We start from the raw sequence: 15,536 nt of genomic DNA, 5'->3' as shown, positions 1-15,536 counted from the left end.
CGCTGCTCAACATTCAAATATATGACTAGTGCTTGCCGTAGCAGTTGCAGCTGCTTCAGAAACCCTCCACCTTCCTCAGCTCCACCTGTATAGATCTGCTACGAGGTGATCCATGTATGCTATATGGGGGTTATTTCATGTATGTTGTATTTGCAGCAGCAATATTTCTTACATGCTCACAGCAGCATGTTGTGGATGTATTAGCAGTAGCAAGTCTCGGTACTTGCTCTGCCGCAGCAGCAGCGTAGCAGATATATTCCACCAAGACCAAATACATTAACATTGCCATATACATTACCATGCCAATCCCTCCGAGAGTTGTCATGGCAGAACTACATTTATATTTCCACTGCTGATCAGTGATTTTCAGCATGTAAACTGCAGCCCTACAGTAGTGTTATTAACATACTTATAGTTCTGTACAAGTCGAGACTGATTCAAATTCTGCCTGACGTCAGTCATATTCTGACAGCAGTGACTGTCAGCAGCGCTCGTGTGCTTCTGGATGAGTGAGTGCTGTTTCCTGCGACTGAAGTCAGAAATCTCTTGGGGTCACGCCACTGGATCGAGGCCTGCAGGGGGCCGATCCATTAACATCACTGTGAGCCAGAACCGCCACACCGTACACAACACAAGCAGCGGCCTGTAGCCGAGAGAAATGTGAGAACACTAACACGGATGAGAGCGTAAATGCTGATTCCTGTCGTACAATGCTCTTCTGGACACATTCAGCAGAATCATACAACCATGAGATATAATCAAACATGGGCGGCTTAACTCTTCTGTTGAGTAAAAAAAAAACAAAACAAAACTGGGTATAACTCAAACAGACCCACATTTGTTTATATGCAATTTGACAAAATCTATGAAAAACAAGATTTGTGTGTTAAAAAAAAACAAAAAAAAAAAACTATAGTAGCTTGTCAGAAATAAAAAATAATCTATACAATAAATGATCTAAAAAATATTCACTAAAAATAATCTAAAAAATAAATGAAAACCAAAAGTTACCATAAGAGCTTTACATGCAAATGCTAATGATAATAATCTCAATTTTCTAAAATATTTAATTTACATTAAAATTGCTCTTTTAAAGTGTAAAAACTGGGTAAAAAAATAAATATAAAAGAAAATCTGTAATGTATAACATTTTTGAATGTGTTCACACACAAAATTAATATACAAATAATAAAAATATAAAATTTGTAATGTCTACCATTTTTGAATGTGTTCACACACAATTAATAAATACAAACACAATTACAATTGTTTTCACTCCAAAATTTTTTTTTTAATTTAAATAGCTTGAAAGCGTTTATTGCTTAAGTAAATAAGAAATAAATGCATAAATAAAATGCATAAATAATTTAATAATAAATATTTTTTCTACTTTTCAGTTCTTCACCAGTCTAATAACTGGGATAAAAAAAAAAAAAATCCAAAATATTAACAACCAAAAACTCTAAATAAAGAAAGTGCATTTTCCTTCAGAAGTCGAGTCTCAATTGAGCAAACTTCGAGTCTTACATTTCACAAGTGCATATGTATTTCATATTTTAGTGATTGACAAGCTACAATAAAGGTCCCCTTTTTTTTTTTTTTTTTTTTTAAACACTTCTTTTCAGAGTGCTGATTTTTTGGCAAACTGCATGGAAAACAAAAGTTCATTTTGACCCAAATTCAAGTTTGTACAGCCTTTCCAAAACGCATGTGTGTCGAAACTGTGCTTGCCCATTCATTACCCTAAATGAGAAACACTCACAAAATCTCAAGAAGAGCACTTTCAAAACTGACTGAACGAACACAACATTACGGCCTTTGCACTCCGTGCATGACATAATTGAATTCAATCTATTTAATTCTGGTCCATTAATTTATCATTTCAGAAATATAAAAAAAGAGACTGTTGTTCACAGGCTTTGAGAGATGCACAATAAAGGTGTTACTCGCTAAACGTACAGCCTTGAGACGTCCTTTCACGGCTGCCAAAAACCTTTCTGTACTTGAGCAAAGGTTATTCAAACCACCCACCGAGGGCAACATGTAAAGTTTGCTCTCAGAAAAAGAGGAAACGGCTGAAAGATGCAAGTGTGGAAAAAAGGGACGGGAGCCAAACTAACTGAGAGAACAAACATCACCATCATTAGGAGCAGAGCCAGACTCTTAGCAAATCTGTGCAGACCTGAAAAACTTGAGCTTATATCACTAACACATTCAAGCAGCAAAGGCGACTGAAGGTTTCCTGTGTGTTCGGGTCTTTTTGGTGCGCAAAGTAATTTAATTTCATTTAAACTCTAATCTGGCTGCATTTTATTATGACCTTGAATTTAGGTTGATATCAATCGATTGATTGTCCATTTCTAATTCTTCTTCTTCTGACATTTGACTACTCTAGTTAACTTCTATTTTCTGATTGTACTCGTTCATCTGGATTCTCATGTCGCTCAGAGAATCTTGTGGCATCTGTTTTTTTTCCGCAGATTTCATGGTCACATACTCGCCAATCGCCAGTCTTGAACACTAGACAGAGGGAATTGACTAATACCATTTAGATGGCCACCCCATTCCTGCTCAAGTTCTTTTATTTAGTCCCCATAGATCTGTACACACTTGAATGAAGCTACATTAGCCCTAGTCAGAGGTCATGACCACTATTACAGATGCAAGACAACCAACGTTACTTTCTGATAACAGCTTTGGTTTGGTTGTGCCATGGTCTCCCATGTACGCTCCAAGAAAATGGTGTAAAAATATTTAGAGTAAAAACCACCTTTAGAAAGTCAGATCTCTTTAAACCAATAGATGTCTATAATCTTGTTTAAAATCGACATTTGCAAGATCATCAAGACGTTGTTAAACTCATCTTCTTTGAAGCACTTCCGCTCAAAGCATCACTACGAACAACAAATGTCAAGAGACTTCCAGACTTCAGAGATCAGCTGATGTGTCACTGTCTAGTCACGGAGTCATGTCTGACCCAATCGCTTTTGAAGATCCTGTCCTGACTAACAGATCACGCTGGGATAACCATCCTCTCAATTAGAAATCAAACGCCTCTGACCACCAGCACAGGACGCGAGCGTCTCAGAGGAGACCTGGAGTTTCCCGACAGGTTCTGGGTTTGGGTGGCAAGGATTATTACTGTTTATCATGCAAGGGATGTTCTCCGTCGCTCTCTCCCGACTTCCCCTCTCTCTCTCTCGCTCTCTCGTCCCAAAGCAATGATGATAAGTTCCTGGCACACGCATCAGCTTCCTTATTTCAAGCACACACTTCCTGTCTCTGAAAAGCCGGGCGAGCACTTCTGATCTTCTCCAAAGCGTTCATAATTGATTCTTTAAGGAATAAGCTGCTCAAGATCCTTTCGTATTCCCAAAACCCCTTTGTTTTCATTGAAAAACCAAGAGTTTTGAGGGCCAGCGGCCACCGAAGTCATTATTTATGGCTTTAAACAGATTCCTTAAATTGACTTTGTCTTTGAATCGCCCGTTTTTTGGCGTAATTAAATGTCAGGGAGCTGTAAAGCACACGGGAGGGATCTGGCAACATTTAAAAGGCAAGCGTAGACCTGGTTTATCTCCTTCCCACTGGGGAAAACCATCTCGGAAAAATCAGTCCAGACCATATGGATCATATCAAGGCCCGATACAGGTGGCATCTGGCGATAGCAGATGTACACTTTTTTTTGTCTGTTGGAGCGCCAGAAACATGCGAACCATCAGCCTACGAACCAAATGCTGGCATCGCCTACCACAAGCGTGACGGGCGGTCTGAAGAAAAGACACCGTAGGTGTACCACATCTAGGGTTGGGTATCATTTGAATTTTATCGATTCCGATTCCGCTTATCGATTCAGATTCTTATCGATTCCTAGTTTCGATTCCAATAAGATAAAAAATCCAATATAAAAAAAAATTAAGTCAAACATTTAGATGTCAAACATTTATTCTGTCTTTTTACAAAGCATTCTGTTGCAGCTGAATAACACGAGCAAAAATCAGCAGCCTACAGAACACTGCAAGAGGAATTTTGCCTATGCTTTAAAAAAAATACCACAGCAAAAACAACTAGATTAATATAAATTTCAAATATTAAAGTGTTAAAGACAAGTAAACAGTCAGTAATAAGATAGGAACAAACAAATCAATTAGCAATATCATAAATAAATACAACTGAACAAAATTTCAGGTACAGAAACTGTAATTAAAAGTTTAAAAACACTGCATAGTTTTCTTTTCATAAATAAAATATAGATTAATCAATTAAGGTTATTAAATATATTCAGTCAAGATCAGTGAATGATTTTCTTTTGTTCTTGGATTAACATTAATGACAGGCAGCGTTTTTATTAGGCTGCTGTCTCTTTAACACCGAACGCAGCGCAGATCTAAAAATACTGTACATGTGTGTTTTCTTTCTCATCTGTTTACATTCACGCAAGACAAAAACGTCTGTGTTTATGATGATGCAGTCAAGATCAGTGAATGATTTTCTTTTGTTCTTGGATTAACATTAATGACAGGCAGCGTTTTTATTAGGCTGCTGTCTCTTTAACACCGAACGCACGCAGATCTAAAAACACTGTACATGCGTGTTTTCTTTCTCATCTGTTTATGTTCACGTAAGACAAAAACGGCTGTGTTTATGATGATATACTGACCTAGTTTTCTGCATATTGGTCGACAAATATGAAAGAAGTCCGTTTCGGCCCGGAACAACCTTTTCTACATTGGAAATACATGGAACGGTTCGAGAATGGACACAAACCGGGAACCCGTACCGCGACCTCTGTTCTCTATGCTCGCGCTTGCGCTTCGTGTGCACTGCACACAAACAGGGCACAAGTTCTTTCCATTCCTACGTTCACGTAAGACAAAAATGGCTGTGTTTATGATGATATACTGACGTAGTTTTCTGCACACTGGCCGATAAATATGAAAGAAGTGAGTTCTGGCCCGGAACAACCTTTTCTACAGTGGAAATACACGGAACGGTTCGAGAACGGACACAAAACGGGAACCCGTACCGCGACCTCGGTTCTCTGTACTCGCGCTTGCGCTTCGTGTGCGCTGCATGCAAACAGGGCGCAAGTTATTTCCATTCCTGCACTTAAATAGTTTTTAATCACATTAAAATGCGAATGCAGGAATCCTTAAGCAGAATCGAAATGCACGTGAAATTCACGTCGAAATTCTTATCGAATACCCGGTTCTTGGAAATTTGGAACCGGTTCTAAAATGGAACCGGTTTTCGATACCCAACCCTAACCACATCTGAACATAGGTGTGAAGGAAGGTGACAATTATTTCTTGATTAGCACTATACGCTTACTAAACTAAATGCTGAAAATGATAGACCAGGCATATTCAAATGGAGGACCGGACTCCAGCTTGGTTTTAACCAGACTGCAGGACAACGGGGGCACCATTTTACCATTTCTGATAAAGTAAGCAGCACATCAAAACAACAGAGCGGTTCACACCACGAGCGATCAGGATAATTTAATGTAATGATCTATGGGCATTATATACTCTAATATTTTTATCTAGAGCCAATCGCACTTCACGCAAGCCCTTCCTGTGTGCGTTGCGTCTCTATAAAGTCACTAAAGCTCCATTAAGAGCTTTATATGACGCGGCTATTTTAACAAAAGTAGCAGAAACACAGCGAGCGGTAAAATACATTGAAACTTTTGATAAAACACTGCGGAAAACAGCAGCGCTGCAAATATATCTTGATTGTCACAAAACTCGTGAACACTTGACTCATTTGATTTTGTTTAATTCCTGAATGAGTCTGTTTTTGTTGATTTGTTTTTGAATGAATTCATTTTAACAAACCAATTGATCAAATTCAATGACTCATTTATAAAAGGCACTTGATTTACTCATGAATGAATTACTGTGTTTGAACAAATCATGAGTTGAATGACTAACTATTTTAAATGAATAATTCAATGACTAACACAAAGACACTCACTAGTTTTGTTCCTGAATGAACTAGTGTATTTAAACAAATTGGTTGAACAAATGATTCAATGACTCGTTCATAAAGCCATTTGATTATTTTGACTGAATCAGTGTTTCTGAACAAACTGTTTGAGTGAATGAGTCATTTACTCAAAGATAATCACTTCACTCATTCCAGAAAGAAACTGTGAACAAATCAGTTAAACGGATTATTCAACAACTCATAACAGATATTTTATTCCTGAATAAATTAGTGAATGATTAATTGACTCATAAAGGCAGTCGCTTGATTCAGAAAAAGTCATGAAAGATGCATAATTATTTCATCATGATTCAAAAGGATTCTATTTGATTCCAACCAATAACTGAGTCGGAGTTTTTTTTTTTTTTGACTAATTATTTAAAAAGAACCGTCTTACAACAATCATTCATTCATTAATGAAACAGGCTACATTGTCCAAGCTGTATATTTGTTTTAATGTGAAAAGCAGAAAACATTTTCCATTTAGACCCTTTTTTTAATTGAACTAATTTGCATTCTTGTGAAATTCAGTTCAGATTGCAATCCCACTAATTGAGTAAAACAGAATATAAAATTCAGTGGTGGTACTTCACACTTCAACAAATCACAATCTATTAAAAGCAATTAAGTCAATCAAGCTTTAATGATGACAGAATTACTTAGGCTGCAGAGAAAATCTGAAATCACACAGGATGTGATATGATGATTCAGTCAATTTCCCATGAACCTTTGGGTTGATCATTTAACTTGGTTAAACTGAATCTATTAAGTGATCATCACAGATAATTAGACACTAATAAAATGTTTTGCATCCTATTGATCTCCAGTGCCTTCATAGAAAAATATTGAATCTGCTCCACTCGTTGCTTAAATCAATATCCCAAAACTAACAAGACACAGCCACCATTAAGAAAGAAAAGTCATGCATGAGGTCCTTCATACCTCAATAGCTTCCCTAAAACTGTAAATGGAGCGGTTCAACTTATCAGATGTTTCTTCTGAGGCAAAAAAAAAAACAATGCTCTGTCTTACTAAAACACCATCAAAAGTTGAATATCTCAGTACGAACTTAAACTGTTCTCTTCAAGTTCCTCATCTAAGCTGCTCTCCACTTTTATTTATAAGTAATTCTCCAAAAGACGTTAACATCTGACATTAAAGCCAAACAACTGAGACGAGAACGAGCATCACCTAAACAATAATCTTTGCTTCTTGGCATACTGTAACAGCGGTCACTCCTGTCTTGGACCTCACCGAGGACCAGGGCTGGACTGGGACAAAAAATCGGCCCTGGCATTTTTTGGTCCAGGCGGCCCATCACCACTTTGATATATATATATATATATATATATATATATATATACACTATACTAGTCAAAAGTTTTTGAACAGTAAGATTTTTAATGTTTTAAAATAAAATAAAAATACTGACTCCAAGCTTTTGAATGGTATATGTATAATGTTACAAAAGCTTTTTTATTTCATATGAATGCTGATCTTTGTATCTTTCTATTGGATATTTCTTACTGTTTAAAAAATGTTGACTGGTAGTGTATGTATGTTGCCTATGTATCACTCTCATATCACATCTTGTTTTGGATACTGTGAAAACGTGGGAAAAGCCGACGAGGAAGAAGTTGGGGTGACGCAATCTTTATATAGGCGGAGCAAAATACTTCATTGCTCCGTCTATAGCGCATTGTGATTGGATGTTTACACTGTCAATACAGGAGACAAACCAATGGGCCACTGGCTGCTCGCTGTCCCTGCGTGATGGTCCTCGGCAAAAAAACAAAAAAAACAGTCTGTCGGCCCCTTAAGTGCGTCGGCCCACCGGGAAAATGCCCAGTATGCCCGATTACCAATCCAGCCCTGCCGAGGACCCATATGTAAAACATCACGCCCTCTCGTCCCCTAACAACCCTCTTCCTCATTAGCCCTGCATTTATAATTCACCAGCTGGGATCTAATTGATCACTACAGTAATGGAGAATTGATTGATCTGGCCTGGAAAGGGGTTGTGGGAATCATAACAGCGAGAGCTGAGGTCTCCGATGAGCCCTGAATGAGAATGAAGACACCAGAGGGATTTAAAGTCATAGAATGCCATGCAAGAACTTCAAGAGCTTGTGAACTTCAGCTAATGCGCTTAGTGACACAGGGTGAAAGCGTGCAAATGTTTTTGGTGCATTCTGGGTACAATTTCAAGCGGTTAGACAGCCAGACACAATCTGAAGCCCATGTGGCAGCAGGTGTCTAGCCAATAGATTTCGTTGATTTATGCCCATTATCAATGTTCCTGCAGTCCTGTGGAGAAAGACATTTGAGGAATGCATTGGATGGCTCAATAGCAACAACCTCAGGCGCCAAGTACAAGTGGGCAGGGCTACATACTGTGAGGGGAAGGCTTAACCAATCAGACGTTTTATGTTTACAAATAGAAGAAGTTTTCAACTGGTGCTCAAAGTAACATTTGAGAACGTATTAGTTGCCATCCAGCACAGTTATCTTATAACATGTACGTATTTAATGCGATTTTTCCAAGCGAACCACAGACCGTTTTCAAAACCTACTGAGCGAATGCATTCTCATAGCCACATTCTAAGATGGAAGAAAATTACTAAAAATTCATTTACTAATATTAAAAATAGCTAATTCAGTATCTAAACACTAAAATACCACTGCGCGCTAGGTTTTGAAACTGATCTGATGTCTTCCTATTGGAATAATTCAGTTTCACTTCAAGCTGAACATACGGTACAAATGAACACAAATTATTCACTATAGAAATGGATCTTAATTACAGGCCTCTGTTGTAACATTCAAACATATTGAGTGATACGAGCTTCAGTGGCTCCAATACATCTGAGCGGTTTGCCTATATATATATATTTATTAATTATAACTGCATATAATTTCGTTTTTATTGAATCTGCTTTGCCGAAGGAGATCGTTATCATAAAGACTCAAATTAGCCGCAGACTGGCCATTGATATTAATCCTCCCCTGCTCAAATCTGTAGTTCAACCTTGTGTGATCAGTAAAAGTGAGCGTGTGTGTGTGTGTGTGTGTTAGCAGCAGGCTACGGGCTCAATGTGCAACAGGGGTCGTGTCAGCACAACATGCATGATCACCATCTGACCTCTTGGCCAGGACACGCTATTATTTCCCTCTGACATAGTGAAGATGAAATATCACCTCCCATCAACCGCCGCATACAAATGAGAGAAAGAGAGACACTGCATGATTCTGTGAAATTATAGTCGAATCATTTAGGAAAAAACATGCCCACAAAGCAATGTTCTCAACATGATTTTTAATCCTTTTTCAATCTTTTTTTTAAACCATCAAAAGTTACAGAAACGTTTACAAAAATAAATTTTAAACTGAATTGAATGCAATGAGGTCATGTGACAACACTAGCATACTACAATGAAATGTTGAATCACTGAATATTTACAGTTTAACATGCTGTTTGTTTGAAAAAGGGTATTTACTAGGGTTGCAAAAAGGTGGAAAATTTCCAGTAAACTTTGGAAACATTCCAGGATTTTTTGAAATATTCCAGGGATTTTTGGAAAGTTGGAAAGTAAAATAAAAAGCAGTTTTCTTTCCTTTCAGGTTTCTAAAAGTTGCAGCTATTGGACGCAATAAACAAGAATAACTCATGTGGATCTTTATGGGGGTAAAAACCCTTACAGGATTATTTAATGTATCAGGAAGTCCAAGAATCTGCCGGATGATTATGAAAATACACTATATTTGAGCGTGGCTCTGAAAATACGATGGAATAGGCAACTATGCAAAGCAGGGAGTCTTTTCACTCGGTCACGCATAAAAATGTAAATTTAGGCCGGTCTCAAATGCTGTTTATTGGGAAGTGAAAGTAATCGGCTTTGCCTTAAACTCACAAAGGGCCTCCATCCTACGTTTCTATTTGAGAGGGAGAGTAATCACATTCTGAGAGACAGAAGAAAAAAAACCTTCCTTAAACTTCGAATCACAAAAAAAAGTGCTAATATGGTCACAGCGGATTCATATTTTTTTGTGGTACCTGTAACAGAACAAGCGTGTCCATTCACATCAAAGTGCGTCGAGAGAGGGAGAGACAAGAGGGGGAAAAAAAAAATCAAAGGTCTGAAGAAAGACAGGCTGGTTTGATCGAACGGGAACACACACACACACACACACACACACACACACACACACACACACACGTGAAGTGCTGAGCACTGTTGAATTGTCCATCAAACACATCTCGTATTCATAAGACCCGCATACATCAGTCAGAATGCAACATCTGAAGAGGCGAGAGGAAGCAGAGGCTCGGGATGAGTCTAAAAACAGTCTATCTAAATTAATCTAAACATCAATAAATAGGAAATTAATAGATTTTTACAAATTCTGAAAAAAATTGCGACTTTGCACGTCAAAAACACCCCACAACGATGCTAGGGTGGGATGTTGCTATGTTCTAGTGGTATGTGTTCTGGGAGGTATAATGCACTCTTATACAGTTGCTAGTGTGTTTTAGGTGGTTGCCAGGGTGTTACTGTGGTGCCAAGAGGTTGCTAAGGTGTTTTGTGTGTTTTAACATATTGCCACCCACATGAAGTGCATATTGGGCTGAATATCAAAAAACGAGATCTGGTGTGTGTACGGGCAGTAGTGAATTCTCTGGTTTAAAGCCATAACACCGTGAGCCGATGCACCCTCCCACTCACTCATTCACACATCCACCTTTCCAAAAAAAAAAAAAAAAACGATATGAGAAAGGAGGGTACTAGCAGACAGCAGCACATTTGGGACCCTCGCACACACTTGAAGGGAGGAAATTAAAAGCAGAAATGCTAATTTCCAGCCTAGACTTGCAAATGTTCTAGTTATTTTTTCTGTGCACCACCAACATGCTTTTCAGTGTCAACTTTAAATAATTTCTGAACGAATTACTTTAGATTTTCATAAATATGCTTGAATTTAACATATATATAATGCAACACATTCAATACTAGAGAGCAAGCTAAACTGTGTTATGTGACAATTAAAAAATAAAACGTAATTTGACACAATGTTAATATAATGCACAGGGCTGTCAAATTCCCATGTTAGTGCATTTAATTATATTAAAAAAGCAATTAATCATGTCTCAGATTCATACGTAAACTGTGTAAAATTAACAATTACAACATATTGACATTGTCACAACATTTTCTAGTCAGCCACAATGTTGTTAAGTCTTCATTTGGCAGCTTCTCTCACACAGATTGATATATGTAATTAATTTGAGTAAGTAACTAGAATATTAAGTCATTAATTTGATTTTAAAAATGGACAGCCCTTGAAAAGCACTAAAAGCATTAAATAACAATCATTCAGCCATCTGTAATATCCAAAGACAAGCAAGGCTTTTCAGAAACCCACAACACGAGGTTAAAATGTCCACAAGAGACGTTTTAGTGTTGCATTAGAAATCGCTGGAGTAACATTGAGAAACTGTTGGAATTTCTATAGCCTATTAATCTAGGATAAAGGTAGAATGTTTAGTAGAAACACTAAATTGAAGCGCACAGGCTGGATATTTCCCAGTCAATGAGATGTGTCCTCCTGGGGGACTTTAGCATTAAGTCAAGTTTGTTTTCGTGGTAACTAGTTTGAAGAAACTTTCCGCTGATGTTCTGCAGGGAATTCTCTACTCTGGAAGTTCAAACTCTTTATCACAGGAGCAGCGGAGCGAGGCGTCGGGATGAGACGGATGGATTTATGCGTACAATCATCAACAAACACTAAACAACGACTAAACTCAGGTCCGTTTTTAGGTTGCAGTGTTGCCACGCTAAAGAAGCCTGCACTAAACTGCCCTTCTGGTCTTGTGTGGCTTCTTATAATGAGAGAGTAATTAAAGTGCATCGGCCATTTTATCCACAAAGGTAGAACAACTACCAAGAAATTCAAGATTTGACTGTTTTCGACAGATGCAAAATAAAACTCAATTTTGGAGACGTACAGAAAGCAGCTAAATAACTACAGAGTGGCTTAATAAAATAGATTTGAAAAAGACAAACATATAGATAAAATAAACGAACGTCTGAACGAACAACAGACAGAACGCTAGACAGATAGAACAAACAGACTAATGATAGATGGACAAATAGAAAAATAGATATAGAATGAACTAATAACAGGAATAACGACAGATAGAATGCTAGATAGAACAATAGAACAAACAATATCTAGAATTAATGAACGTTAGAAAAAATAATAGATAGAAAGACTATAAACAAACATCAGACAGAACGCTAGAACAAGCGACAGAGTGGTAGAGCAAACAATAGATAAAACGATAGAATGAATTAATGAAAGAACGAATTAATGAACAGAGTACTAGAAAAAACAAATGATAGCTAAAATGAGTACTAAAATGAACAAATGAAGACAAGAATGAACGACAGCTAAAACTAAACTAACTGATAGACACAGATAAAAAGATCAAAAACATGAAAAGATAGAACAAACAGTAGACAGCTAAAATGATCGCTTTCTATCTATCGATAATGACCAGCCGACCGATCGGTAGACAGACAGAAAGACAACACTAGAAAGAAAGATGGCAGATAGCTAGCATGAGAACTAGAATAAACAAATGATAGCTAAAATGATTACTAAAATGAACAAATGAAGACAATGAACGACAGCTAAAATTAGCTAAAACAATGACCGATAACTAGAACAAATATCCGATATATTGAAAGACAGACAACACTAGAAATGCTAGAAAGCACACAACAGCAGATAGCTAGAATGCTAGCTAAAATGAATGAACAATAGCTAGCACAAACGACTGATAGCTAGAACACGCAAACGTTAGCTAGAATGAGAACTAGAACGAATGACCAAGAGCTACAAAGAATGACAGCTAGAACGAACAACCGATAACTAGAACAAACAGCCAGCTAGAATGAGAGCTAGAATGAACAGCTGATGCTAGAACAGCCGATAGCTAGAATGACGGATGGTTATGAGTGGTAGAACGAATAGCTGATGCTACAATGAGCTCAAACGAACAGCCGATAGCTAGAATAAGAGCTAGAATGAATGACTTATCTAAAGAATAAAAATATAAAAAGATAGAACAAATGGCACATAAAGCAAACAACAGATAGACGATAGACAGAGAACGATAGATAGACACAGCAAGCACCACACGTCATGTAAAGGTAGTTTAGTTGCTTCATTGCTCATGTGCATCTCATCGTAGTATTATTGCTCTCTGCTGAGCTGTTCAACATCAGCACAAACACACACTCACATCAGCACAACGCCCCTCGTACACGTGTGCGCTCTACCACAGGGATCACACACATCAGCTGGGGCTTATGGGTCCACCAGGACACTGAAGCAAACGGCACAGATGCTTGCTTACATCTCAGCATATGCTTTTAAAACTCAGGTTTATCTGCATGACAGCCCTGTCCTGCAGGTCATTAGATGGACCAGCACCTGATTGTCCAAGAGCATGAGGTCAGCAAAACAGGTTTAGGTTCCTATAATGATCTCAAATGTTTCAGACAGCACACACACCACTGAAAAATAACACTGAGAAAGTACTTTTTATCAGAAAATATTTAAATAAATTAGGAAAAGCTATTATTTTACTTAAAAGGATCCACCTGCTTGTGTAAAGCTCATTAAAAAATGGAAGTAATGGATGTCTTTTAGTCTTTTCCTCAAATGAGTAAATTAACAAAAGGTGTAAAATCATAAAAACAAAAGGTGTAATATACAAGTACAAAAATAATTTTACACAAAACTATTTTCTTGCGTGTCACAGTTTGAAAACCACTGCTATAGGTGGAAATAAGAGTATTAAGTTTTAGAAAACCCACAAGAGCTTCAGTGATGTGAAAAACCAATGACCAGATAACTCAAAAACCCTATGTTGAATGTAAGTCACAAATTCTTACGGTGAATGTGTTGAATCTTACACAGAGATGCAAATTTGTACATTTTTGCATTGTAAGAAAATGCAAATCACTTTTCATTGCAATAACAAGTCGACTATTAAATAATGTACAATTATATATTAAATAATCGGATGTTATGGAATGTGACTGAAAGCATGTGAAAATCAAGAAACATCCACAAAACTACAAAAAAAAAAAAAATCCACCAAAAATCTCTCTTGTGGCTAAAACATGAGATTTCTGCATGGAATGAAAACAAGTTTCGCAAAGCATTAAATTATGAATGAACGTAAAAAGCTGAGTTGGCAAATTTCAGATGTCGAGAGAAAGTAAATCAAACACAAACTCAGACTTGCACTGGAAGTAATTTTAAATCAATCGTAATGTCGTTTAGATCTGCAGCACTTAATGTCAGTGTTCATCTCTCGTCAGAGTAACACTAATTAATCGCCTCATATCAATAATCAATACGGTCCTCTCACACAGCTCTTTAAACTGATGTATGGATAACAGCTCAGCTAAAATATCCTTTCCATCCGAGTCATTCACGTTACCCAGGACGATAAAGTCTTAAAGCTTCAATTAAACTAGCAATCTCAATGCTTGAGCGTTAATTAAAATAACTAATTAAACTAATTACTATTAAAGGGATAGTTCACCCAAAAATGAAAATTCTGTCATTAATTACTCACCCTCATGTCGTTCCAAACCCGTAAGACCTTCGTTCATCTTCGGAACACAAATGAAGATATTTTTGATGAAATGTGAGAGCTCTCAGACCCTGCATAGACAGCAACACAACTGTAATGTTCCCAGGTCCAGAAACGTAGTAAGGACATCGGTAAAACAGTCCATGTGACATCAGTGGCTCAACTTCAGTTTTGCGAATCTACGATACTACTTTTTGAGTGCAAAGAAAACAAAAATAACAATTTTTTCAACAATTCTTCTCCCCCGAGCATTTTAGAGAGCATCACAATGCACACGCACGCTTTCCCCTAAGCGTAAACAACGCTGATTACACCGATTACGTTCATGTGCGCGCTTTCTCCTCCGAACGTAAACAATGGCGATTACGTCAATTACGCTCTTGGGTACTCTCCAAAATGGCAGAAGACATAACTCGGGGGAGAAGAATTGTTATTTTTGTTGCCTTTGCACTCAAAAAGTATCCTCGTAGCTTCGCAAAATTGAAGTTGAGCCACTGATGTCACATGGACTGTTTTACCGATGTCCTTACTACGTTTCTGGACCTGGGAACATTTCAGTTGTGTTGCTGTCTATGCAGGGTCTGAGAGCTCTCACATTTCATCAAAAATATCTTAATTTGTGTTCCGAAGATGAACGAAGGTCTTATGGGTTTGGAACGACATGAGGGTGAGTAATTAATGACAGAATTTTCATTTTGGGGTGAACTATCCCTTTAAATGCTCAGGGTCAATCAAAAGTTAACACTGCACTACAAAACTGCAATTTTGACAAATCCACTCAAAATATAACCAACTGTACACATTTGGAGAAAAAAAAAGTGCTTTTAAAAAAAAAAAAAAAAGGTTACAGCATCTATATCGGGGGGGGGGGGGG

The 15,536-nt window shown here is 37.5% G+C and overlaps 1 protein-coding gene across 2 annotated transcripts in view; it reads right to left on the bottom strand.

Annotated features, from left to right (window-relative positions):
* The window catches only part of asic1b (acid-sensing (proton-gated) ion channel 1b), a 205,786-nt gene that overhangs the window by 155,031 nt on the left and 35,219 nt on the right, over positions 1–15,536 (bottom strand). The gene's annotated exons all lie outside the window — the stretch shown is intronic.

Source organism: Sinocyclocheilus anshuiensis, unplaced genomic scaffold (genome assembly GCF_001515605.1).
Source record: "Sinocyclocheilus anshuiensis isolate Anshui unplaced genomic scaffold, SAMN03320099.WGS_v1.1 scaffold118, whole genome shotgun sequence".
Taxonomy (NCBI): domain Eukaryota; kingdom Metazoa; phylum Chordata; class Actinopteri; order Cypriniformes; family Cyprinidae; genus Sinocyclocheilus; species Sinocyclocheilus anshuiensis.
The sequence above is the reverse complement of the archived record's forward strand: the minus strand, read 5'-3'. Positions and strand labels throughout refer to the sequence as shown.